Genomic DNA, 26463 nt, shown 5'->3' on the forward strand with positions numbered 1-26463 from the left:
AACTGAATCAGACCCCATGAATGTGTGTGTCAGTGAGGAGGCCTGAGAAATCTATATGGGCCCTTGTAGTAGATCAGTACTTATCCCTAGCAAAGCAATGGAGTTTGGGATCCCATTCCACATAGGGTGATGCTGTCTCAGTCTAGACTGCAGGCAAAGGCCTAGGCATTATCCCAAAGGATATGACTGACACTGAAGTCCCACCCAAGAGGAAGACTTCAATCTTGCTGGGGAGCAGAAATCTTATGGAATAGATAGCATTATAGTGGGGGGCAAAGGAGTTGGGGAGGGAGAGGGGACTGGGATTGACATGTAAAACAATGTTGCTTCTAATTACAATAAATATATAGGAAAACAAGCTAAAAAGTACAACAACTAATGTACCAAAATGTATGAGTGAAACACCAGGAATCTTAAACCTTCCTAATACTTACAAGAAACTTTGGGTTGTCTCCATTTGGGAACTGCAGCATATGGGATGTATCTAAGTGGTCATCAATCAGCTGGAATGGTATATTGATGGGTTTACTTACCTGTGTACTGGACTGAAGCCATTGTAGGTTACTGTGGGGCAGCAGAAGTAAAAATATTTATACCTGAGATAGACTTGTGCCTCCTGTCTAAGTCCAGGAGTATACGTGAGGTCATGGGTGATTGTGTTTGGTTAAGTATTTAACGATATAAGAGATTGTGACAGACAGATCATAAGTGTTTCCTGGCAAGTGTGACAGAAATCTCACTGCCCATATCATGGGCCCAAGAAACAGAGAGCATCTGAAATGCAGTTTTTATTTGGGGATCTTAATATCTTAAGGCATATACCCATGTGCTACTTTTAATATCACCATCCAATGGAGTAAATCCTCCACACGAGCCTATGACAAAAGGTCTGGGCATTTTGAAGCAACTGGAACTACTAACCCACATGAGGCTACCTACTCTCACTAAATAGTGTCTGCGAAGGACCTGCTCCAAGTCATTTATTAGTAGATTTTTCTCTTAAGAAGTAAAAACCTATTGGGTATTCTTTATTAGGTCTGTACCCCAAGTTTATTTGGATTATTTGGAGTTTTTTCAGGAATGTACAAATGTCTTTTTTTGTTTGTTTGTTTGTTTTTCGAGACAGGGTTTCTCTGTGTAGCTTTGGAGACTATCCTGGCACGAATTATTTCCAAACATTGTTCTACAAATTGTTGACACAAGGTAGGGCTATTTAGCATCCCCTGACGTAAAACCTTCCATTGGAGTCTCTGAACAGGCTGTGAGTTATTAAGAGTTGGCACTGTAAATGCAAACTTCTCTCTATCACTTTCTTGTAATGGTATAGGGAAAAAGCAGTCTTTCAGGTCAATTACTATCATTGGCCATCCTTTAGGTATTAAGGAAGGCAATGGCATTCCAGGCTGTAGAGTGCCCATAGGCTGAATGACCTTATTTATGGTTCTCAGGTCTGTCAGCATTCTCCAGTTACCTGACTTCTTCTTGATGACAAATACAGGAGAATTCCAAGGGCTGGTAGATTGCTCTATGTGACCAGCCTCTAGCTGTTCCTGTAATAACTTTTCTAGAGCCTCAAGCTTTTCAGAGGTCAAAGGCCATTGTCCTATCCAGACTGGTTCATCTGTAAGCCATTTTAATGGCCTTTGGTTCATCTGAAGCCCTGTCATTTGTATTTAGTGTCTGCACAGCCTGGATAGTTGGCAACCATTTTCCATGGCATCTTACCTGATCCTTTCTACTATCCAGCGATTGTCTAGAATTCGTATCTGACACTAGAGGGATGTTAATTTGAGTATTCCATTGCTGTAACAAATCACGACCCCATAAATTTATAGCAATATCTGCTATGTAAGGTTTCAGTATTCCTTTTTGTCCTTCCAGTCCAATACAAACCATCGAGTTAACACTCTGTCGAACTCTAGATAGAGTTCCAATAACTAAAAATTGTACATTTGCCTCTTTAAGTGGCCATTTTTTAGGACAACTTTTCTGATTGATAATTGTCACATCAGCTCCAGTGCCCACTAAGCCAGAAATAACTTTATTACTAATTTTAATTTTCAACTGAGGCCTTTTATCATTAATAGAAGCTTGCCAAAATATGCGTTTGTCATTTTCACAGTCACATGTGATTCTTCATCACTATTTAAACTACCCTCTAGAGCAGTATCATTTTCCACCATAGGCAAGGAACTATCTATTCGTCCTGCGAGAGATTGTCTTCCACTGTTACTGGGAATGATCGAACTGTTCTCGGGGCAGGGGACTGCTCGAGGCCCCCTTCCGAGTTTCCCAGCGCTAATAAGTTCCCCTGAAAATCCCTAGTTGATCTGCATGTCCAGTGTTTGCCCTTACCACAACTCCTACATAACCCAGAGGGCAATGACCTGTCTCGTGGGGAATCGTTAGAATTTCTCTGTCTACAATTTTTTCCTTATATGTCCTATTTTACCACAGCTGAAACATCTATTCTCCTGATGCCTCCATGGACTCCTGGAGCGTGCTCTTCTTAAGCGAGGCTCTGGGTCATGGTGGCGATGAGCAATGGCCTCTTGGTACCTGTGTGAGCCCCTGTAAGGTGCTCTTCCTTCCCAAGTCCTTCTGTTGCTATCTTTTCTAATGTCCTGTTGTTTGTTGAAACCTCTCGGGACAGCTTCTTCTGCTCAGATTCCAGCATCTTGTATGTTATAGTCAACATGGGCAGTATGCAAATCCCATTCTTCTAGTGGAGATGAGCTGATCTTTAGAGGCAAAAGTATTCTTTTGCACAGCTAACTCCTAAAACAATGCCTTTTTGACAGCTGCTCTTGTAGCATTGAGAGCATCTGTAACTCTGTCTTTCTTCTCCTTCACTTCAACATCCCTTTTTCCTCCAACCTTAAACATAGCTACTCCATCTGAAAGTTTAGCAAGTGTTTGTTTAGCTTTTCCTTTTCATATTCACTAGTTGTGATGTCTAGCTGCTTAGTGATTTCTTGAATGCGTTTCTCAATTTGAGTTTAGTCATCACTTCAAAAGCATGGCATCATCTTTGGGGACAATGACCTCCCCAAATTTTCCTAAATCATGACCTTGAACATTATCAAGATTTAGTTTTAACCCCTGATCTCCAAATTGCGCACCACCAGTAGCAATAGCTGTATCTTTAAGCTTATTCTTCCTATTGTCCCCAAAACCTGGAGCTTTAACTGCTACGACTTAAAGACCAGCTTTTAGCCTGTTCAAAACCAGTGTACTTAAGCTTCTCCATCAACATCTTCAGCAAATATGACAATTTGTTTCCTATGAGCATTAGCTTCATGAGCAGGTGTAATGTACTGGACAATAGAAATTTTCTTTTCACTCAACCGAACATAGGCATCTTGGAATTCACATTTTTGACTTATTGATGTCTGAGAAATGCATCTTCTTTCAAACTTCATGCCTTCAATAATTTCTAATTCATCATTCAGGGTATTTCTATCCTTCAGTGTGATGACGCCTTTCCCTCCAACATTTTTCATTGCATCAGATATGATGTTTCCAATGCCTATGTGTCCATTTGCAGAAATTGTAGCAACGTGAGCAATTTCTTCATGGGTTGACACATGTTTAGATTGTTTTGTTAGTTCAGCAATTACAGCATCAACAGACAACATCACACTTCTCTCTGGCAATAGAATGTCCCAGAACAGTAGCAGTGGTAGTGCCATCCCAGCCTCTTCATTTGAGTTATTGGCAACATCTTGAACAAGTATAGCTCTGATATTATTTGTATTTATCCTTTAGATCAATTGCCTTTGTAAAAATGACCCCATCTTTTGTTACTTTGGGACTTTCTCAACTCTGTCCAATAATCACTGTTCTTCCCTTTGACCCCATTGTAACAGCTACAGCATCGGCTACAAGGCCTACAACTTGAAGCTTTCAGGATCAAGCATTTGCATCACATTTTACATCTTTGGCATAGGCCCGAGTGACATGAGGAGCCAACGCCCAGGACACTGGTCTCATCTGGCAAAGGAGTGTGGGTACTCAAAGCATTTCTGCAGGGTGGCTGTGGGAGGGCACTAGACAACGCAGGCTGGCGGCAGCGAGTGAGGGCGATTATTTGGTGTTTTGTTGACTGGTTTCTTCAGTTCTTTGTATGTTTTAGAAATTTGCCCTTGGGTAGATGTGGGGTTGGTGAAAATCTTTTCCCAGTCTTTGCACTGCTGTCTTATCTTGTTGATTATGTCTTTTGCCTTACAGAATCTCGTCAGTTTCAGGAGGCCCATAATGTCTAAAGAAAAAACACCATGACAGTTTCCATAGTTTTTTTGTCCAGTGAGTAGTACTCCATTGATTAAATGTATCACATTTTCTTTATCCATCCTTTAGTCGAAGGACATCTTAGTTGTTTACAGATTCTTGCTATTACAAACACTGCTGTTATGAACATAGCTTTACAGATGTTGGTGTTGTATGAATGTACAGCTTTGGGTATGTGCAGAGAGTAGAATTACTAGATGGTAGAGAAGACTGATACCGAATTTTCAGAAAAAAGTCCATACTGACTGCCAAAATGGTTGTACAAATTTTCACTCCCAGCAGCAACAGAGAAATGTTGCCCATTCTCCACAAACTCTCCAGCATAAACTGTCTGGTGATTTTTTTCTCTAACTCTTCTGGCAGGTGTAAGATGATATCTCAGAGTTGTTATGATTTACATTTCTCCAAATGCTGAGGATGTTGAGTATCTTTAAGAAATTTTATTCCTTTATTGACCAAACTAAAGTCTCAATGGACCAAAGACTTCAATATAAATTCAGCCACATGAACCACTTAGCAGGGTAATGGGGAAGTAGCATTGAATGAATTTGTATATCAGACAACTTCCTGAACATAACAGTAGCACAGACACTCAGATGGTCAATTCAGTAATGGGGTCTCTAGAAACTGAGAAGATTGTGTAAGGCAAAAGACATAGTCAGCAAGAAAAGATGGCAGCCCACAGAATGGGAAAAGATCTTCACTAAACCCACATCTAGCCAAGGGCTGATTTCTAAAATATGCAAAGAACTGAAGAAGCTAGTCACCAAAACACCAAATAATCCAATTAAAAGGTGGGGTACTGAACTAAATAGAGAATCCACAATAGGTTTTTATTTCTTATGGAAGACAAAAATCTACTAATAAAAGATTTGGAGCAGGTCCTTCATAGACTGTTTCTGAACAGCTCCAGTTGCTTGGAAATGCCCAAACATTTTGTCATTGTATCATATGGAGTATCAACTCCATTGTATGGTGATACTAAATGTTGTACCATGTCACATACCTTAGGATATTAAAATCCCCAAGTGTAAAACTACATCTTATTTGCTCCCTGTTTCTAGGGCCCATGATATGGGCAGAGAGTTTTCTGTCAGAGTTGCCAGGAAACACTTATGATGTGTCTGTAGGTATCTATTACATCTTCAAATTTCAAAACAACACACTTAAAACTTCACATTATTTCCTCTTGGACTTAGACAGAAGGCAGGAGTCTCTCACAGGCTCTAACTAATTTTACTTCTACTTCCCCACAGTAAACTACTATGGCTTCAGTCCAGTACACATGTAAGTGAATGCATCATTAAACCATTCCAGTTGATTGATGACCACTTAAATGTATCCCTTATGATGCAGTTCTCAAAATCGAGACAACCCCAATTTGCTTGTACTATTTGTGAAGGTGTAAGGCTTCCTGGTGTTTCACTTACACATTTTGTTACATTAGTTGTTGTATTTTCAGCTTTTTTCTATTTTTATATAAATTAGAAAAAAAGATGGTTTTAAATTTCAATTGCAGTTCCCTCTACCTCCCATCTTCCCCTGGCCCCTACTAATGCCCTACCTATCCCATATCAATTCTTCTCTGCAGGGAGTGTTAGGCCTTCCATGTTTGGTCTTTGGAGTCTGTCATATCCCTTGGCATGGGATCTAGGCTCTCCCCCACCATATAGGCTGAGGGAGTATCCCTCTATGTGAAAAGGGCTCCCACATTCCATTCCTATGCTAGGGATAAGTACTGATCTACTACAAGAGCCCTGATAGACATCTGAGAACTCCTCACTGACACCCACATTCATGGATTCGGAATGAGTTCCATGCTGGATTCCCAGGGATCAGTCTGGAGGCCGAGAGCTCCCCCCTAGTCCAGGTCAGCTCATCACTACTCCTTCTCTGCAAATGGATTCCAGTTCAGATCAGTGTTTATCTGTGGGTGTCTGCTACTTCCATCCTATGCTGGATGAACACTGTAGGGTGCCATATAAGTTACTCATCTATCTGTTTACCATGGCTTGTTATAATTTGCTTTACTGCTAAATCTGGCCACCAACAAAACTGGGAAGCTTTGTTTTCTGCTTTCTCTTGTTAAACAATTTTGGAGTTCTTCACATCTTCCCTGTATTCTGCATTCTTCACTGTGATCGACCCTCTATAAAACACCATAGCTTTAATGATAGAAAACTCACCTCAATGCATGTCTAAGGATATAAAATGGATATTGCTTTGGGGAGAGTACAATATCTAATGATAGCATTGTATTTCAGGTTCATGTGGCTGCTTGGACCCATGATATGTGTGCAAAGATTTTGGACAGAGACATATGCCTTGACAAACAGACATACACAAGTAACAGTGAATATAAGGTACAAAATTGACACACATGTTCACCTATATTCCATTGCAAAAGCACCAAGAATTTATACTTTTCTCGAGATTCCTAGTAGATTTGTTCAGGGAATACATTTTATTACTCAAGAAGAAGTTTCCATTACCTAAGTTATGAGCCTACAAAGGCAACTGAATTAATTTTGAGATTTTTGGATTGTTACCTAGAATAATACTACACCCTTTGTGGCAGAAGACATTACATATTCTTCCTATATAAACCTCAGTTTATGAAGCCTTTATTGTTAACAATGTCCTTGATTCATATGGGCAAGCTTGTTGGTCTCACCAGGAGATGTTTTCCATGTCAAATGTCTGAAAAGTTTCCTTTTCTACATTTTGATACAAAAGTCTTACCTGTTGTCACTAGAAAATAGACATCTATCCAGGGAATGATAGTTTTATCATTTCTAATCATGGGACTAAAACCTGTGTTAATCTCAGGTTCTTTTTAATATGTGTCAGTACAAGTGATCACATTGTTCCTTCTTTGAACTTGGAAAGCTCCCATACTAGATATGGCTACCTATATTATATATGTAACCATGATTTGGGATGTCTTCCGAATTTTTGGAAGTGTAGATGGATTTCTCCCTCCTTGTCATTTCCTTGAATTTATTTAGTTAAACACCAGCTTAAAGTAATAGCTGCACATGTGCTACCCTTTATTCTACCTGAGATCAGAGAGTACCTGAAAAGTATAGGCTCAGTAATATGGAAATTCATGGCTGCCAGACTTTCTAAACTTTTACCTGATAAGTCTTGTGGGGATTCTACACATATTTGAGAGATATTCCATCAAAGTTTAAATGATTCAATTATTTTGTTTTAAATATTTGCTAGCTATATAAGCCACAAATTCAATGGAAACTTGAGACACAGTGATATTGTATATCTACCAAAGAAAGCCTTTGAATAACTTTTTCAGAGACTTTATTCTGTGGAATTATATGATGTTGAATGAGCGTTTGTGCCAAATACAAAACTTGTGCAAGATACATGTCCTTGTCCACAGGCTAATAGATTGTATATGAAAAGAAGATCTATCTTTCTGCTGCAAACATGAAACACATTTCAACATTAAAGACTTTACCTCCTAGTCAAAGTTTGGGAAATAATTTTCCAATCAAATGAACATAACAAACATTATGGTACTATGAAGGTTTCCCAGTTGTCAGATGGTGGTCTGTGATCTCCCATTTGGTGATGTTACCTGTTTCTATGGGGTTCTCCAGCAAGGTATTGACAAATTTGAAACCACTGTTGTTGACAATTTCCTTGATCATGTGGCCAAGCTTGGAGGTCTCAACAGGAGACTTTTCTATTGATAATGTCTGAAAATGTTACTTATCTCTACAATTTGAGACAACAGTCTTAACTGTTCTCATTAAAAAATAGATATCTATACAGTGAATTGTAGTTTTATCTATTCTTCTCTGTGTTATTATCTGTGTTAATCTCAGATTCTTTTTAATTTGTGTCTGTATGTGGTTTGTACAAGTGATCACAATGTTCCTTTTTGAATATGGATAGATATGCAAACATGATTTTGTGATGTCCTCCGAATTTTTCCTATGTAAATGGATTTCTCCCTCTGTGCCCTTCCTTGAATTTATTTATTCAAACATTTTCTTAAAGTAATAGCTGTTCATGTGTTACCCATTATTTTACCAAAGATCAGAGACTATCTGAAAAGCATAGGCTCTCTAATATCGAAAATCATGGGTGCCAATCTTTCTAAATATTGAACTGACAAATCTTACAGGGATTTTATGCATGCTTGAGAGAAATTCCATCAATGTTTAAATGATTCAATTTTTATATATTACGTTTGCTAGGTATATAAGCCACATAAACAATGAGGCCTTGTAAAGGGAAACTCTTTATATTTCAGTGGTGTACATAACTAAATAGAGAATACACAATAGGGTTTCACTTCATTTGGAATAGAAAATGTAATAATAATAGATTTACTGCAGGTCCTTCGTGCAGTATATTTAGTCAGATTAGGTACCCTCATGTTGTTTAACTGTTCCAGTTGCTTGGAAATGCCCAAAACTTTTGTCATAAGCTCACTTGGAGACTCAACTCCATTGTCTGATGACATTAAAAGTTGTACAATAGCACATACCTAAGGATATTAAAATCCCCATTGCAAAACTGCATCTCACTTGCTCCCTGTTTCTTGGCCCCTTGAAAAGCCGAGAGAGATTTCCATCAGAGTTTCCAGGAAACACTTATGATTGGTCTGTCACAAGCTATTACATCTTCAAATTCTAAACCAACCACACCCATGCATGACCTAACATCACATCCTCCTGGACTTAGGCAGAAGGCACAAGCCTCTGTATGGCTTTAATTATTTTTATTTCTGCTTTCCCACAAGAAACTACTACGGCTTCAGTCCAGTACACATGTAAGTAAATGCATCATTATACCATTCCGGCTGATCGATGACCACTTAGATATATATCCGATATTTCTAGTTCCTCCCCTGCCCCCCATTAATGCCCTACATATCCCATACCATTTCTGCACCCCAGGGAGAGTGAGGTTTCCAGCAGGGCACTTCAGAGTCTGTCATATCCTTTGGGATAGGGCCTAGGACCTCCCCCATCGTCTAAGCTGAGGGAGTATCCCCCCATGTAGAATGTTCTCCAAAATCACTTCCTATGATAGGGATAAGTACTGATCTACTATAAGAGGCCCAATAGATTCCTAAGGACTCCTCACTCACACCCACAGTCATTGGGTCTGTATCAGTACTATTTTGGTTACCCAAGTATCATTCTAGGACAATGACTTCCTCCTTGATCAGGTTAGCTGTTTCTGTGGGTTTCACCAGCCTGGTCTTGACTGCTGTGCTCATTACTATTCCCTCTCTGAAACTAGATTCCAGTTCAGTTCATTTCAGTTTTTAGTTGTTGGTGTATGCTTCTACTTAAATCAGCTTCTGGATGAAGGCTCTATATTGGCATATAAGTTAGTCATCAATCTCAATATCAGGGCAGGGCATTTCTGGTAGCCTCTCCACTGTTCCTTAGATCATTAGTAGGAGTCATCCTTGTAGATCTCCAAACATTTCCCTAGTGCCTGCTTTCTCTTTAAACCTATACTGGCTCTCTCTCTCTGAAGGAATCTCTTATTTTGCTGTCCTTCCTTCTTCCCCCTACACAAGCAGAAGCTTCTGTATGGCTAAGGACACAGTCAGCAATAAAAAATGACAGCCTACAAACTGGGAAAAGATATTCACCAACCCCATATCTGACAGATTGACACATCTCCAGAACTTACAAAGAACTCAAGAAGCTAGTTTCCAAAACACCAAATAATCCAATTACAAAGTGTAGTACAGAAATAGACAATTCTCAATAGAGGAATGTAAAATGGCGGAAAGATCACATAAAAATTATCAACATCCTTAGCCATCAGGGAAATACTAATCAAAACAACTTTTTGATTTTAATATGGATGTCATATTGGTAAAATATTATAAAATAGAAAAAAGTTTCAGGGATAATATGGAGGCTATTTTGTCCACACAAACAGATGGATGCATATTGTAATCACATAATAATCTAAATATTACACAAAACTAACTTTTCACTATAGGAATGTGTGGCCTCAACTTCACGACTATAGGCCACAATAACGAAAACCATTGGATGGCCCAGGAAGGAGAGGATTTAGAGAGGCCCAAAACATCAAGGGACATTTTTTTTGATGTTTAAAGACAGGGTTTCTCTGTGGCTTTGGAGTATGTCCTGGAACTAGTTCTTTTAGACCAGGCTGGTCTTGAACTCAAAGAGATCCGCCTTTCTCTGCCTCCTGAGTGCTGGCATTAAAGGCATGCACCACCACTGCCCGGCTCATCAAGGGACAATAGATGTTTCTCTGTGTAGCTGGGATCTCCGTTACATACTGAGAATGTATGAAGTGGACACAGAGAAGTTCCTCCCTTGTACAATAACACATAACGAATCCTGGCTTGTTATAATTTGCTTTACTGCTAAATCTGCCAAGTAAAGAAAATGGGAGGCTCTTTTTTCTGTTTTCTCTTGTGAAACAAAGTTGAATTTTTCATACCTGCCCTGGAATCGCTGCTCTCTGACCCATAGTCTTTAAACCACCATAGACTTCACTGACAGAAAACTCACCTCAATGCATGCTGATGTCCAAGGATATACAAAAGATATTGCTTTGGGGAGCATAATATCCACTCATAAGACTGTATTTCAGGCTCACGTGGCTTCTTGAACCCATGATATGGGTTCAAAGAATTGCACAGTGTGTGTTAAGTGATATATGCCTTGACAAACAGGTAGACACAGGAGACAGAGAAAATACAATACAAAATTGGCACCCATGCTCACATAAAAGCACCAAGAATTGATAATTTTCTCTAGATTTCTAGTAGATTACTTGGGTTAATATATTTTATAACTGAAGAAGTTTCCATTCCTTAAATCATGAGCCTACAGAGGCAACTTGATTAATTTTGAGATTTTTTTTCTTGAGAAAAAGACTACCCAATCTGTGGCAGAAGACATTATATATTCTTTCTATATATACTTCAGTCTATGAAACCACTACTGTTGACAATGTCCTTGATTCATATGGACAAGCTTGGAGGTCTCAATAGGAGATTTTCATTGTCACATATCTGAAAATTTTACTTCTTACTATATTTTGAGACAAAGTACTACCTGTTCTCCCTAAATTATAGATTTCTATCCAGAGAATGGTAGTTTTATGTTTTCTGAACATTGGAGTATAATCTGTGTAAATCTCAGATTGTTTTTAATTTGTGGCAGTATGTGGTTTGTCTGAGTAATCTCATTGTTAGGTCTTTGAACTTACATAGCTCTAATACTATATATGGCATCCTACATTATAATGTGCAATCATGATTTTGGGTTGTCTTCTGTATTTTTGATGTGTGGAAGGATTTTTCCCTCCTTGTCTGTAGGGAGTCACCCTAGCCCCGCCCAATAGTCCTGGGGCAGGTACCAGGTGGATCCGGGGACTCGCCCAGAAGGGCGTGGTGAAGGAAAGCCGGGATGACGTAAGGGAGCTTCTTAAGGGGCCGCACGTGGGGACCCTGGGCCCCTTTTGTTCTGGCCCCTTTTTGTTCTGGCCGCGCTGGCTGGGTTCTATAACCTACCTCTGGCCTGTGTTTTACCTTGGTGTCTTCTGGAATAAAGAGACATTAATCTTACACTTGTCTTTTCCTCAAATTTATTTATTCAAACATTAAAAAATTTTGGTGAGATACGTGGGGAAATCTACCCCATCTGTGGCAGCAGACATTATATAATCTTTCTGAATAAACCTCAGTCTATGAAACCATTATTTTTGACAATGTCTTTGACTCATATGGAGGTCTCAGTAGGAGACATTTTCATGTCAAATGTCTGAAAAGATTACTTATCTCTACATTTTGATTCAACAGTCTTACCTGTTGCCATTAAAAAATAGATATCTGTTGAGAGAATGGTAGTTTTATCTTTTCTGATCTCTGGACTATAACCTTATTACTGCAGATTCTTTGTAATTTGTGTTGGAATGTGGTTTGTACAAGTGATCACATTGTTCATTCTTTAAACTTTGATAGCTCTAATACTAGATGTGGCATCCTACATTATAATATGCAAGCATGATTTGTGGATGTCTTCTTAATTTTTTGATGTGTAGATGGATTTATTTAGCCATTGCCTTTTCCTTGCCCTTTCCGTCGTCCTCCTGGGAAATACCTTGGTCAGCCTCGACACAGTATTATGGTGGTGAGAGAGTTTCCTTGGTCCTGCCTCAACTAGATAATAGGTCTGTCTTAGTATATTTTCTATAGTAGGCCTTACCAGCTCCAAGTAATAAATGAGAGGTTGGGGGAAGAGGAGATTGCAGGAGGAGAGGAGGGATGTTATAAGAATATGAAAATAAATACATAAAAAGAAAAAAACAATCACATGTCATTAACATCTCTTAATATCAGCGGACATCATATACTTAAAAATACACAGGCTAATAGATTGTATAGCATTGAAAAGAGGATCTCTCCTTCTGCTGCAATCATGAAACACAGTTCAACATAAAGACAGTCACTACCTCATATCAAAGCATTGGAAATAATTATCTAGTCAAATAGACATAAGAAATATTATGGTACTATAATGGCTCCCCAGTTGTCAGAACGGTGTCAGGGAGCTCCCACTAGGTCAGGTCAGCTCTTTCTGTGGGTTTCTCCAGCCTGGTATTGACCCATTTGCTCATCATTCTACCATTTCTGAAACTGGATTCCAGGAGTTCAGGGCATTCTTTAGATTTGTGTGCATTCTTCTGCTCCAGTCATCTACTGGATGAAATCTCTAGGACGGCATATAAGGTAGTCATCAATCACATTACAGGGGAAATGATTTTAAAGTAGCCTCTCCACTATTGCTTAGATTGTTAGATGGGATTATCATTGTGGATCCATGGACATTTGCCTAGTGCCGTATTTCTCTGTAAACCTATAGTTTATGCCTCTAGTAAGGTATCACTTTTCTTGCTCTCTTCTATTCTTCCCCCTAATCAATATTTCTGATCGCTCATGTTCTCCTATACCCTCCTCATCACCCCTCCTCTTTCTTCTTCATTCCTCCTCTTTCCCCATGCTCCTAAATTATTCAGGAGATCTCGTGACTTTCCCCTACTCTGAGGAACCATGTATGCCTCTTTCATAGACCTACTTGTTCTTAGGTTCTCTGGAGGTGTGGATTGTAGGCTAATTATTATTTACCCTAGGTCTAATATCCATATATTTTTGAGTAGAAAACATGTTGTGTTTTTTTTTTCCTTTAACGGGTTAACTCACTCAGGATGCTTTCTTCTAGTTCCATCTATTTGTTTAAATTGTTTCATTTTTATGAGTAGTACTAAATGGATTAATTTTAACCACATTATCTTTATTCATTCTTCAGTTGAGGAATGTCTTGTTTTTTCCACCAAGTTCTTGCTATTACAAATACAGTTGTTATGAACACAGCTGTATATGGGTCCATATTGTATGAATGTACATAATTTGGGTATGTATCAAAAAGCGGAATTTCTAGATTGTGAAGTAGACTGATCTCCAATTGTTACAAAAATCCCATACTGACTGCCAGAATGATTGTACAAGTTTTCACTCCCAGCAGCAACAGAGGAGTGTTCCCTGTTCTCCCCATCCTCTCTAGCATAAATTTTCAGTGGTGGATTTTCTGTAGCGATTTTGGCAGGTGTAAGGTGATATCTCAGAGGTGTTATGATTTACATTTCCCCAATGGCTAAATACCTTGAGCAATTTCCTAAGTGTCTTTTAGCCATTTTAGATTCCTCTGTTGACGAAACTAAATTTTCAAAGGATCAAATGCTTTCTGCAGTTCCCAAAATGGAGACAACCCTAAGTTTCTTGTACATTTTTGTGAAGGTTTAAGGCCTCCTGGTGTTTCACTCATACATTTTGGTACACTAATTGCTGTATTTTTTAGCTTTTTTTCCTTCATTTTTTATTTAAATTAGAAACAACATCGTTTTATATGTCAATCCCAGTTCCCCCTCTCTCCCCTCTTCCTCTGCCCCCCACTATCGGCCTACCTAACAAAAAACATTTTGCTCCATAGGGAGTGTGATGTCTTCCATGTGGGTGTACAGAATCTGTCATATCGTTTGGGATAAGACCTAGGCCCTCCCCCTGTTGTCTTTGCTGAGGGAGTATCCCCCTTTGTGAAATGGGTAATCAAAGTCCATTGCTATGCATGTTATAAGTTCTGATCTACTACAAGAGGCCACATAGATTTGAAGGCCTCCTTACTGACACCCATATTCTTGGGTTCTGGATCACTTCCATGCTGGTTTCTCAGTGATCAGTCTGGAGGTCAAGAGCTCCTGCTTGTTCATGTCTGCTGTTTCTGTGGGTTTAGCCAGCTCAACCCCATTGATCATCGCTCCTCCTTCTCTGTAACTGGATTCTAGTTCCATTCAGTGTTTTTTTGTGGGTGGCTGCTTCTACTTCCATCCTCTGCTGGTTGAAGGCTCTAGGATGGCATACAAGTTAGTCATCTTTATAAGGGGAAGGCATTTACGTCAGCCTCTCCATTGCTTAGATGGTTAGATGGTGTCTTCCTTGTAGATCTGCAGACCTTTCCCTAGCACCTAATTTCTCTTTAAACCTATTCTGGATCCCTCTCTTATTTTGCTCTCCTCTATTTTCCTGCTATACAACCAGAAGCTTCTTTAAGGCAAGGACACAGTGAGTAATACAAAATGGCAGCCCACAGTTTTGGAAAAGATGTTCATCAACCCCAAATCTGACAGAGGGCTGATCTCCAAAATTTACAAAGAACTCAAGAACCTAGTTTCCTAAACACCAAATAACTGGCTCCCTCTCTGATGGTATCTCTTATTTTGTTCTCCACTATTCTTTCCCCCTACAAAACCAGTTGCTTCTATAAGGCAAAGAATACAGCAATACAAAATGGCAGCCCACAGAATCTGAAAAGTTACTCACCAACCCCAAATGTGACAGAGGGCTAATCTCCCAAATTTACAAAGAACTCAAGAATCTAGGTTCCTAAACACCAAAAAATCCAATAAAAATGTAGAGTGCAGAACTATATAGAGAATTCTCAAAAAGGAATATAAAATTGCTTAAAGACACATAAAAAAGTGCTCAACATCCTTGGCTATTAGGTAAATGCACATCTAAACAAATTTTAGATTTTAATAATGATGTCACATTTGTAAAACATTATAATAATGGAAAGAACATTCAGGAATCTTCCCTATTCCCATCTCTGTCTCCGTGTCTCTGTCTGTATCTCTCTATCTCTGTCTCTGTCTCTGTAATCTGGATGGGAGCCTGCAGTTGTACATGGTCTGGACTGCTCTTGACCTACTTTGTAGGTGGATGTTTATGTGACCCTCAGGCTAGCGAGTGTTTCTCATTTTCTTATCGTTGACTGTGGTCATAATGTATCCCTTTCTAGAACTCTGAGAATTTTGATGATGGGGATAGAGCTTTGTTGGCTAAAGGGTCTACAATTTATGTTCCTCACAAAACCAAAGGATTCTTGTAAGTTCCAGGGAGCTGAAACGGATACATGCAAGTAGGTCCTATTTACTCCAAAGAAACATTATTCAGCCTTTCCCTGGTCCCGGACTCCCTTCACTCGTGTATTCCGGACCCCGTAGGAACCCCCACCTCATCTTACAATCCTCCCCTCCAATACCTGGACTTAAGAAACAATGTATTTTTCTAAACATAACTTTTTCTTCTTCGCAGCTGACATCTGCGCAAGTCTTAGAAGTACTAGAGAGATCCTCACCTCTAGGAATAGAGTGGAACAACCAGCTACTCCAGGATGATCCCACCCAGCTTTCTCAGGTCACCAAAGAAGGTCGATGCCCCCTAAATCAGCAGTAAACTATCTTGAAACTTGAGGAAATTATTCCCTAACCAGCCACGTCTAACAACCAGCCTTTTAATAATCAGTGAAGGTAGGAATGAAAGGTCCAGGCAACAGGCTGGCCTGTCCCAGTCACCTGTCAGGTTGCACTGAGGAGGAATTCTGGTGAGCCCAGGGATACCTGGGTAGTAAGTCTGCAGACGGGTGTAAAGGACCCCTTTAAAAGACAAACCCGGGCACACTCATGGTCTCTTACCTTCTCTTTCTCTCATCATCCCCTTCCCCACAGCTCTCTGATCTCTGCTCTTGCTCTTACCCACTTAGTCTCTTCTCCTGTCTCCCCCAGTCTCCCCCTCCCGCCCTGTCTGAAACTCTGTGGTTCATGGACTCTATAGTTTGTGTTCCATTGCTCAGGGTTCCACCTCCATAACAAGATTTCCCCTTCCTTGTAATCAGAAGACCAACACTGGACCTGAGAAAACCAGGGAGGCTCTCTGTGAGCTCCCTTCCCTCCCATGCTGGGATGAGCAGGAACCAAGGAGATCTTTTTCTCAGACAGAGCAACCGATGAGACACACCTTCTGGTCATTATGTTTTACAAGGATGCGGTCCACCAAACACATGCGCTGAGTCACTTGTGTGTTTCCGTTTTAAGACTTAGGCAGTTTTTTCCAGCTGCTTTTCGGGACCCCATCTTGCCTGGACTGTTGCAGCATTCTTTTTTTCTGCATTGTGGCCACCAGTTCATGCCGACTCAGAGTTCTCAGATCGTCTTTATTGAGCCAGTTTTGGTCTTGCCCATGGCAAATACATTTCATGTTAGGGGATCATTCTAGTTACTTTTCCTGTGGAAAACACTCTTCAATGACTTTTGTGGATGAATATCATCTTCCCTAACAAGGACAACAATGGACTAAGAAAATGAAAACACTAATCATACTCAACAAAAGGTGAGTATTCCATGGTTAGCTACTTCCAGCAAGGTTTACGTTCCATTTATTAGACTAGAATGAGTGATCATTGGACTGTAGCTACTTGTTTGCATGAGATGACTTCAGCTGTGGGACAGAGTTCATTAGGCAGAGATGGCATCCTCATTGAGTGGGAGGAATATGCAGAGCTGTACATGGTCTGCACTGGTCTCAGCCTACATCGAGCCTTTGTCTGTCTGTCTCTGCCTCTGTGTCTGTGTCTCTGTCTATGTCTCATTTTTGCTCACTGTCTTTCAGTCTCTCTGTCTTTGTCTCTGGAGCCTAGGTGAAAACATGAAGCTGTATCTCGTCTGGACTGGTGCATGCTTGAATTTAGGCCTGATATGTATGTCTCTCTTTGTCTCGTCTCCGTCTCTCTGTCTTAATCAGTACGTCTCTGTCTCTCACTGTTGCTGTGTCTCTGTCTCTGTCTCTGCTACCTGGATTACAGCCTGCAGCTTTACCTGGTCTGGTCTGTTTCTCTGTCTGTCTGTCTCTCACTGTATCTCAGGGTCTCCATCTCTATCTCTGTAACTTGGGCGGGATCCCAGAGCTCTATCTGGACTGGTCTTGACAGGCCTTATCCTGCCTTGTGGGTGGCTTTGCCTGTGGCTTGTAGCTCCCAAATCTCTACTCTTCTCATCATTGAAGCTGGTGAAATTTTCTCCCTCTCTCTCAAGAACATTGATGCTTTGGTCTAAGACAGGGATAAGGCTTTGCCAGATTTCAATTGGACCTGCTCTCAGGGATGGGAATTGTAAGGCTGACCTTCCAGAGAGGATGAAACATGTCTCAGATTTCTCTCTTTCTTATCCTCTTAGTGGTTACAGTCTCCAAACGAGTTGATAAAATTCCCGTAACTATTGGTCTGATTCTGAAAGAGTACCAAACTACATGCTAAACCACTGCAAGATAGCAAAATTAAGCTGCATTTCATTGTCCTAAAGATATCTGACACTTTCAAAAAAACATTGATGCTTTTCAGCCAAGTGGTTTCTACCATTAATAGATTGCTAATATGTCTAAAATTTATGTTTTTCACAAACCCAAAGGATTCATGTAAGTTCCAGAGAGCCTATTCAGACCCATGCAAACAGTTCCCAAGATTCACTCTAAATAAATAGGATACAGATATTCCCTTTTGCCAGACTCCCTTCCTTCCTCCTCATCTTGGGACCCCTTGGGAACAACCCTCACACATTACCGTTTTCCCCTCAACTACCAGGACTGAAGAAACATTGGTTTTTAAACTGAACCTATTCATTTCACACTGCTGACATCTGGCCTGGTGTAAGAGGCTCCAGAGAATTCCACAGATCCTAAACTGGGGCAGAGCCAGCAAATACTACACGATCTGGCAGCAACACAGAATGTCACCCCCAAAGAGGTTCAACGCCAAAGATGGGTAAACCCCCCTATACACATGAGCAAGAAGCAGGGTCCAAAACTCCAGGTTCTTATTCCCTAACCTGCCACATCTAACACCCCGCTTTCTAATCATCAGTGAAGGAGGAAATCAAAGGTCCAGGCATCAGGCTGGCCTGCCCCATCACCTGGCAGGATGCACTCAGGAGGTAGTCTGGTCAGCCCAGGCAGGGTTCCTTGGGTAGTAAGTCTGTGGGCAGGTGTAAAGGGCCCCTTTAAAAGACAGACCCTAGCCCACTCATGTGCTCTCTCTGCCTCTTTCTCTGTCTCTCTGTCTCTCTTTGCTACCTTTTGCTCATTTTCTTTCTCTCTCACCTTCCTCTTCCTCCCTGCTCTCTGCTCTTCTTCTTAGCCTTTTTGTATCCTCACGTGTCTCCCCCACTCTCCCTCTCCTGCCCTGTCAGAAAGTCTATGGCTGATAGACTCTCTCTGGTTCATATTCCATCGCTCATGGTTCCGTCTCCATAGCAAGCTTTCCCCTTCCATGTAAACAAAAGAACAACACTGGAGCAATGAAAAACAAGGAGGCTTACTCTGTGACCTCTCTCCCCGCCCACACTTGGCTGAGCAGGTAACAGTAGAGATCTTTTTCTGGCAACGACCACCCGGTGAGACACCCCTTCAGGTCAGGAAACATCCCAAGGATGAGGTCCACCACTGCATTGTCTGAGTCAAAAGTTTCTTTCAGCTTTAAGGGAGGGTTCTTCCCATTGTTTTTTGGATGACAGTGTGCTCTGGACTTTTCTGGCATTTTTTGCTCCCCCCTTGACCAAGAGTACAAGCTGACTCCAAATTCTGAGATCGTCCATACTGAGTCCGCTTCGGCATCACCGATGGGAAATACATCTTTTTGTAACTCAACTGATTGCTCCCTCCACAAACAACTCTGAAGACTTAGCCTACAGTAACTATATCCTCTCTTTTGAGGAAATTGATGCTGTATCAATTTTTTTCTATGTAACTTGGAGATATCCTATTCTCCCTTTCTACCAACAGAATAAAGGCTAACCTTCTGTTGCTGACAAATTAGTTCCCTGAATTCCCAGAATATAGAGTCAGAAAGCTAGTGTATACTAGGGGGTTATAGGTGACAATGGATGATAAGTAAGTAGGTAGAAAGACATTTATGGAAAAAAGAAACTTGAAGATCGAGGTTTTTGTCCCACTTAAGTTACATTGCCTCTTTGTCATAAACAAACAAACATGTTATATTATTAATCTGTTTCTCGATGTTTAGAGCTTATCATTGGCTAGCTCTATTTTAATGATTAGCCCATTTCTATTTATACATTGCCATGATTCTGCGGCTTATCCTTTTTCTGGTATGTTGTAGCCTCAGCACCGTGGCATGTCTTCACAGGCTCTAAATCCCTTCTTCTCCCCTGCCTAATTCTGGGCTGGGAGCATTGCCTCTATTCCTACCTGGCTACTTGGTAATCAGTGTTTTGTTCACCACCCACTAAGAGAAATATATATACAGAAATACATACCCCATCATCTCCTCTTACTTGTCTAGAAAAGATTTTTTCTTTTCTTTCCATCTTTAATACATTTTTATTTAAATAATAAACTATCTTATTTTACATACCAATCCCATTCCTTCTCCCTTACATACTTACATGCCCTCCAAAACCCCCATTCCATCCCCCATACTCTCCACTGAGATGGTGAGAACTTCATGGGAGATCATCAAAGTCTGTCACATCATATGGGACAAGTCTTAGGCCCTCCCCCGAATATCTAGACTGAAAGAGTAGATCTCCATAGGGAAAAGGCTCCCAAAGTCCATTCATGTGCCTTGAATAAATACTAGTTCCACTGTCAGAGGCCCATAGAGTGCCATCATCACCCAAATGACACACAGAATAGGAAGGGATGATTTGGTACTATGATGGTTCCCCAGTTTTGGGAATGGGGTACATGAGTTCCTGCATGGTCAGGTCAGCTGATTCTATGGGTTTCTCCAGCCTGGTATTGACCGATTTGCTCCTCATTCTCCCCTTTCTGAAACTGGATTCCAGGAGTTCAGGTGATTGTTTATCTTACAAGTATTCTTCTGCATAAAGGCTTTAGGGTGGCTTATAAGGTTGTTATCAACCACATTATAGGCAAAGTGCATTTATGGTAGCCTCTCCACTATTGCTTAGATTGTTAGTTTGGGTTATCCTTTTGGAATCCTGGACATTTTCCTAGCGCCATATGTTCCTTTAAACGTATAAATTATGCCTCTGTTAAGTTATGGTTTTTATTGCACTCATCTATTCTTCCTCCTAATCAATCTTCCTGATCCCTCATGCTCTCCTATCCCCTCCTCATCACCCCGCCTCTTTCTCCTACCTACCTCCTCCTTCCTCATGTTTCAGGAGATCTTGGGCCTTTCCCTTACTCTGAGGAAACATGTATGTCTCTCTTAGGGTCCTACTTGTTCCTAGGATCTCTGGAGTTTTGGATTGTAGACTAGTTACTATTTGCTCTATGTCTAATAGCCATACATTAGTGAGTACTTAACCTGTTAGTCTGTCAGTTTATATGTTACCTCACTCAGAATGGTTTATTCTAAGTCCATTCATTTGTTTCATTTTTTTGCTGATTAGTACTCCAGTGATTAATTGTATTACATTTTCTATATTCATTCTTTAGTCATAGGATAACTTGGTTGTTTCCAGGTTCTTGATATTAAAAATACTGCTGTTGTGAACATGGCTGTACATATGTCCATATTGTATGAATTACATCCTTTGGTTATATGCCATTGAGTGTAATGGCTAGATGGGGAAGTAGACTGTTACCCAATTTTCAAAAAACTTGCATACTTAATGCCAAAATTTTTGTACAAATTTTCATTCCCAGCAGCAACAGAGAAGTGTTCCCCTATCTACACATCGTCTCGAGCATAAACATTCCATGGTGTTTTTTTCTGTAGCCATTCTAGCAACTTTGAGATGATACCTCAGGGTTGTTATGATTTACAATTCCCTGATGGCTATGAATGCTGAGTGTCTTTGAGCCATTTTTGTATCCTCTATTTACCAAACTGAAATCCCAATGGGTCAAAGACTTGAATATAAATCCAGCCACAGTGAATCTCTTAGTAGAGTAATGGGAAGGTAGCACTGAATGAATTTGTGCAGCAAACCACTTCCTGAAGATAACAAAAGTAGCACAGACACTCAGATTGAAAATTAGGTAATGGGGCTTCCTGAAACAGAGAAGGTTAGTTAAATCAAAAGACAGAGTCAACAAGACAGGACAGCAGCCCACAGAATAAGAAAAGAACTTCACCAACCCCATATCTAAATGATTTGTAATATATACAAAGAACTAAAGAAACTAGTCACCAAAACACCAAATAATCCAATTCAATTATGAGGTACAGAACGAAAAAAATGCATTATAGGTTTTACATTTATGGAAGAGATCATCTCCTCATAAAATACTTGAACCAGGTTCTTCACAGAATACATTTAGTGAGATTAGTTGCCCTCATGTTGGTCAATTGGTCCATTTACTTGGAAATTCCCAAACCTTTGGTCATAGACTCATTTGGAGACTCACTTCTATTATCTGGTGACATTAAAAGTTGTACAATTGCACATACCTTAGCATATTAAAATCCCAGAGTGCAAATCAGCATCTCATTTACTCCCTGTTTCTTGGGCCCATGATATGTGCAGAGAGACTTTTTCACAGTTGCCAGGAAACACATATATTCTGTCTGTCACTATCTATTACATCTTCAAATTCTAATCCTACCACACCCACTCATGACCTCACAATGTATCCTCCTGGACTTAGGTGGAAGGCACAAGTCTCTCTCTGGGATTAACTATTTTTAATTCTGCTGACTCAGAATAACATACAGTATACATGTAAGTAAATGCATCATTATACTATTCCAGCTGATTTATGGCCATATAGGAACATCCCACATGCTGCATTTCCCAAAATGCAGAAAGCCCTATGTTGCCTCACTCAGAGTTTGTTATGTTAGTTGCTGCAATTTTTAGATTTTTTCGTCAATTATTTAAATTTAAATTAGAAACAAGATTGTTTTACATGTCAATTCCTTTTTCCCTCACCCTCCACTACTCCCCTGACCTATACTATGCCCTAAGTATCCCATACAATTTTAGCACACCAGGGGCAGTGAGGTTTTCCATGGGGGGTCATCAGAGTTTGTCGTATCCTTTGGGATAGGGCCTAGGCACTTCCATGTAGTCTAGACTGAGGATGTATTCCCCTATGTGGGGTGGGCTCCCAAAGTCCATTCCTATGCTATAGATAAGTATTGATCTACCTCTAGAGCCCCCATAGACTTCCAAGGCCACCTAACTGACACCCACATTTATGGGGACTAGTTCAGTTCCATGCTGGTTTCCCAGTAATCAGTCTGGGCGCCAAAGCTCTGCCATGTTCAGGTCAGCTGTTTCTGTAGTTTTCACCAGCCTAATCTTGACCACATTGCTCATCACTCATCCTTCTCTGTAACTGAATTCCACTTCAGGTCAATGTTTAGTTGCTTCTACTAACATCAGCTGTTTCTATTTCCATCAGTTGCTAGATGAAGACGCTAGGATGGCACAAAGTTAGTCATCCATCTCTTTATCAGGGAGGGCATTTAAGATAGCTTCACCACTGTTCCTTAGATGGTTAGTTGGTGTCATTCTTGTAGATCTCCAGACATTTCCCTAGGGCCTGATTTCTCTTTATACTTATACTGGTTCCCTCTCACATGGTTTCTCTAATTTTGCTCTACTTTATTCTTCCTACAATACTACCATGGCAATGGACACTCAGCAATACAAAATGACAGCCAGCATGATGGGAACATATATTCACCAATCCAGTATCTGACAGAGGGCTGATAACCAAAATTTACAAAGAAATCATGAAGCTAGTTTCCAGAACACCAAATAATCCAATTAAAATTGGTAACTAAATAGAGAATTCTCAATAGAGGAATCTAAAATGGCTGAAAGATACATAAAAATGTTCTCAATCAAGGAATTGCAAATCAAAATAACTTTTTATTTTTAATAAGGATGCCATATTCATAAAACATTATAATAATGGAAAGAACAATCATGGATAAAATGGAGGATTTTTTTCATCCACACAAACAGAAGGAAGAATATTATAATCACATAACAATGTAAAAAATTATATAAAGCTAACTTTTCTCAATAGAAGTCTGTGGCCTCAACTTAAAGAGTAGATGCCACAAAACACAGATCATTTGAGATCACAGGAAGGATAAAAAAATGACATCCATACTCTCACATATCCCATTGTAAAACACTAAGAAGTGATACTTTTATCCAGATTCATATTAGATTTCTTTGGGGAATAGATTTTATAACTCAAGATTTTCCATTTTCTAAGTCATGAGCTTACAAAGGCAATTTGATTAATTTTGAGATACCTGGAAAGATACCATCCCCTCTGTGGCAGGAGTATTTATACATTCTCACTTTATAAAACTCAGTCTATGAGGATACTATTGTTGACAATACCCTTGATTCATACACAGCACTCGGGAGATAGAGGCAGGTAGATCTCTGTGAGTTTGACACTACCCTGGATTACAAGAACAAATCCAGGCCAACCTCAAAAGCCACAGAGAAACACTGTGTCTAAAACTACAATAAAATAAAATAAGAAATAGCTTGAAATCTTATAGAATGGATGCAACAATAGAAATCTCAAGTTTAGATGGATATTTCTGAGGTTTAATTTATTACTCCAAGTTTACTTCTTAAGAAAGAGGATATCCACCAATGAAAGATACCTACCAATAACTCTGCTAAGAGTTTCAGTGTATCTGGATTTATATTGAATCTGTGATCCTTTGAAACTTTAGTTTGCTCATTAGAGGAACCTAAAATTGTTAAAAGACACATAAGAAATTGCTGAACATCCATAGCCATCAGCGAAATGTAAATCATAACAGCTCTGATACATCATCTTATACCTGCCAGACTGGCTACAGACAAAAACAAAACAAAACAAAACAAAACACCATGGACAATTTATGCTTGAGAGTATGTGGAGAAAGTTGAAACTTTCTCTGTTGATGCTGGGAGTGAAAACTCATGCAACCATTTTGCCAAGCAGTAGGGAAGTTTTTCTGAAAATTGTGTATCAGTCCTCTTCAGCTTTTAGCCTTTCCACTATTTGGCATATACCCAAGGGATGTACATTCATACAACATGGACATCCATACAGCTATGTTCATAAAAGCATTATTTATAATATCAAGAACCTGTAATCAACCAAGATGTCCCTCGACTGAAGAATTTATAAAGAAAATGTGATAAAATTAATCAGTGGAAAAAGCAATGAAACAAATAGATTTAACTAGAAGAAACCATCCTCAATAAGGCAACAAATACACAGAAAGACAAACATATACTCACTAATGTATGGATATTAGACATAGAGCAAATGTCTACTATCCAAACCTTCAGAGAAGCTAGGAACTCTTAAGACCCTATGAGAGACATACATGGGAAAGGCACAAGATTTCTTGTAAAATTTGGGTGCATGGGGAAGGATGAGGTAGGTAAGAGAAAGAGGAGGGGATTGGAGAACATGAGGAATCATGAGGATTAATTAGTGGGATGAATGGATGAGAGCAAGAAAAGAGATACCTTAATAGAGGAATAAATTACAGGTTTAAAGATAAATATGGCAGTATGGAAATGTCCAGGAATCCACAAGGTTAATCCTACCCAACAATCTAGGCAGCAGTGGAAAAGCTACCTTAAATGCATTTCCCCTGAATTGTGATTGATGACTACCTTATATGCCATCCTAGAGCCTTCATCCAGTAGCTAATGGAAGCAGAAAAATACACAAAAAGATAAGGAATGTCCAAAACTCCTGGAATTCAGTTTCAGAAAGGGAAGACAGATTAGCAAATGGGACAGTACCATGCTGGAAAAACCCACAGAAAGAGATGACCTGACAAAGTGGAAGCTCACGGACACCATTCTGACAATTGGGGTACCATCATATTACCATAGTATTTTTATGTCAGTTTGATTGGAAAACTATTTCCCAAACTTTTTCTATGAGTTAGTAAGTGCATTTAATGTTGAGCTGTGTTACATGTTTGCTGCAGAAGGAGAGTTCCTCATTTCATACACAATCTATTAGCCTGTCTTTTTATCAGTATATTACGTCCACTGATATTAAGAGGTATTAATGACCTATGATGGTTAATTATTTTTCTTTTCTATCAATTTATTCTTATATTCCAATTCAATCCCTCCTCTTCTCCTGCTACTCCTTCTTGCCCCTCAAATCTCATTTGTACATTGGAGCTAGTAAGGCCTCCCCTAGGAAATATACTGTCTATCCTATTGTCTGTCTAGTTGAAGAATTACCAAGGAAATTCTCTAGTCACCATAACCCCATGTTGAGGCTGACCATGGTATCTCTCCATATAGAAAGCACATCAAAAAGTCAGTTTGTACATGAGAGTTAGAACTTGGACCCATTGCCACTGAACATACATTATGTGTCAATCACAATTGTTACCTGAAATAAGGGAGTGGATTTCAGTCCTTTGTAGGTTCCCTAGTTTTCAGAACAGAGCCAGTGATTTCTCACTGGCTCAGGTCAGCTGATTCTGTGGGTTTCCCCATCATGGACTTTACTCGATAATTCATAATATTTCTCCTTTCCCACTTTGAATATACTCAAGGAGCTTAGCAAAATGGTTAGTGGTGGATTTCTGCATCTGCTTCCATCGTTATCTGTAAGAGAGTTGTAGCTTGTCCAGAGTTTGGGACTAAAGTGTTATGATAAATCTTTCCGCCACCCGCTTGAGTTTTGCCTGCCACGTGGATGGACAAAATTATACACAGAGAGTTATATTAATATGGTATGAATTGTGCTTGGCCAATGACTAGGGTTTCTCATCTGTTAGGTCAGTCACAATTACCATAAATCTATATGTTTTA

At 39.7% G+C, this 26463-nt stretch overlaps 1 pseudogene; it reads right to left on the minus strand.

Moving 5' to 3' along the window:
* Nucleotides 1-2743: 2743 nt before the first annotated feature.
* Nucleotides 2744-4023, minus strand: LOC118239795 (annotated as a pseudogene).
* Between the last annotated feature and the right edge of the window lie 22440 nt (nucleotides 4024-26463).

This window comes from Cricetulus griseus, unplaced genomic scaffold (genome assembly GCF_003668045.3).
Source record: "Cricetulus griseus strain 17A/GY unplaced genomic scaffold, alternate assembly CriGri-PICRH-1.0 unplaced_scaffold_2, whole genome shotgun sequence".
Taxonomy (NCBI): domain Eukaryota; kingdom Metazoa; phylum Chordata; class Mammalia; order Rodentia; family Cricetidae; genus Cricetulus; species Cricetulus griseus.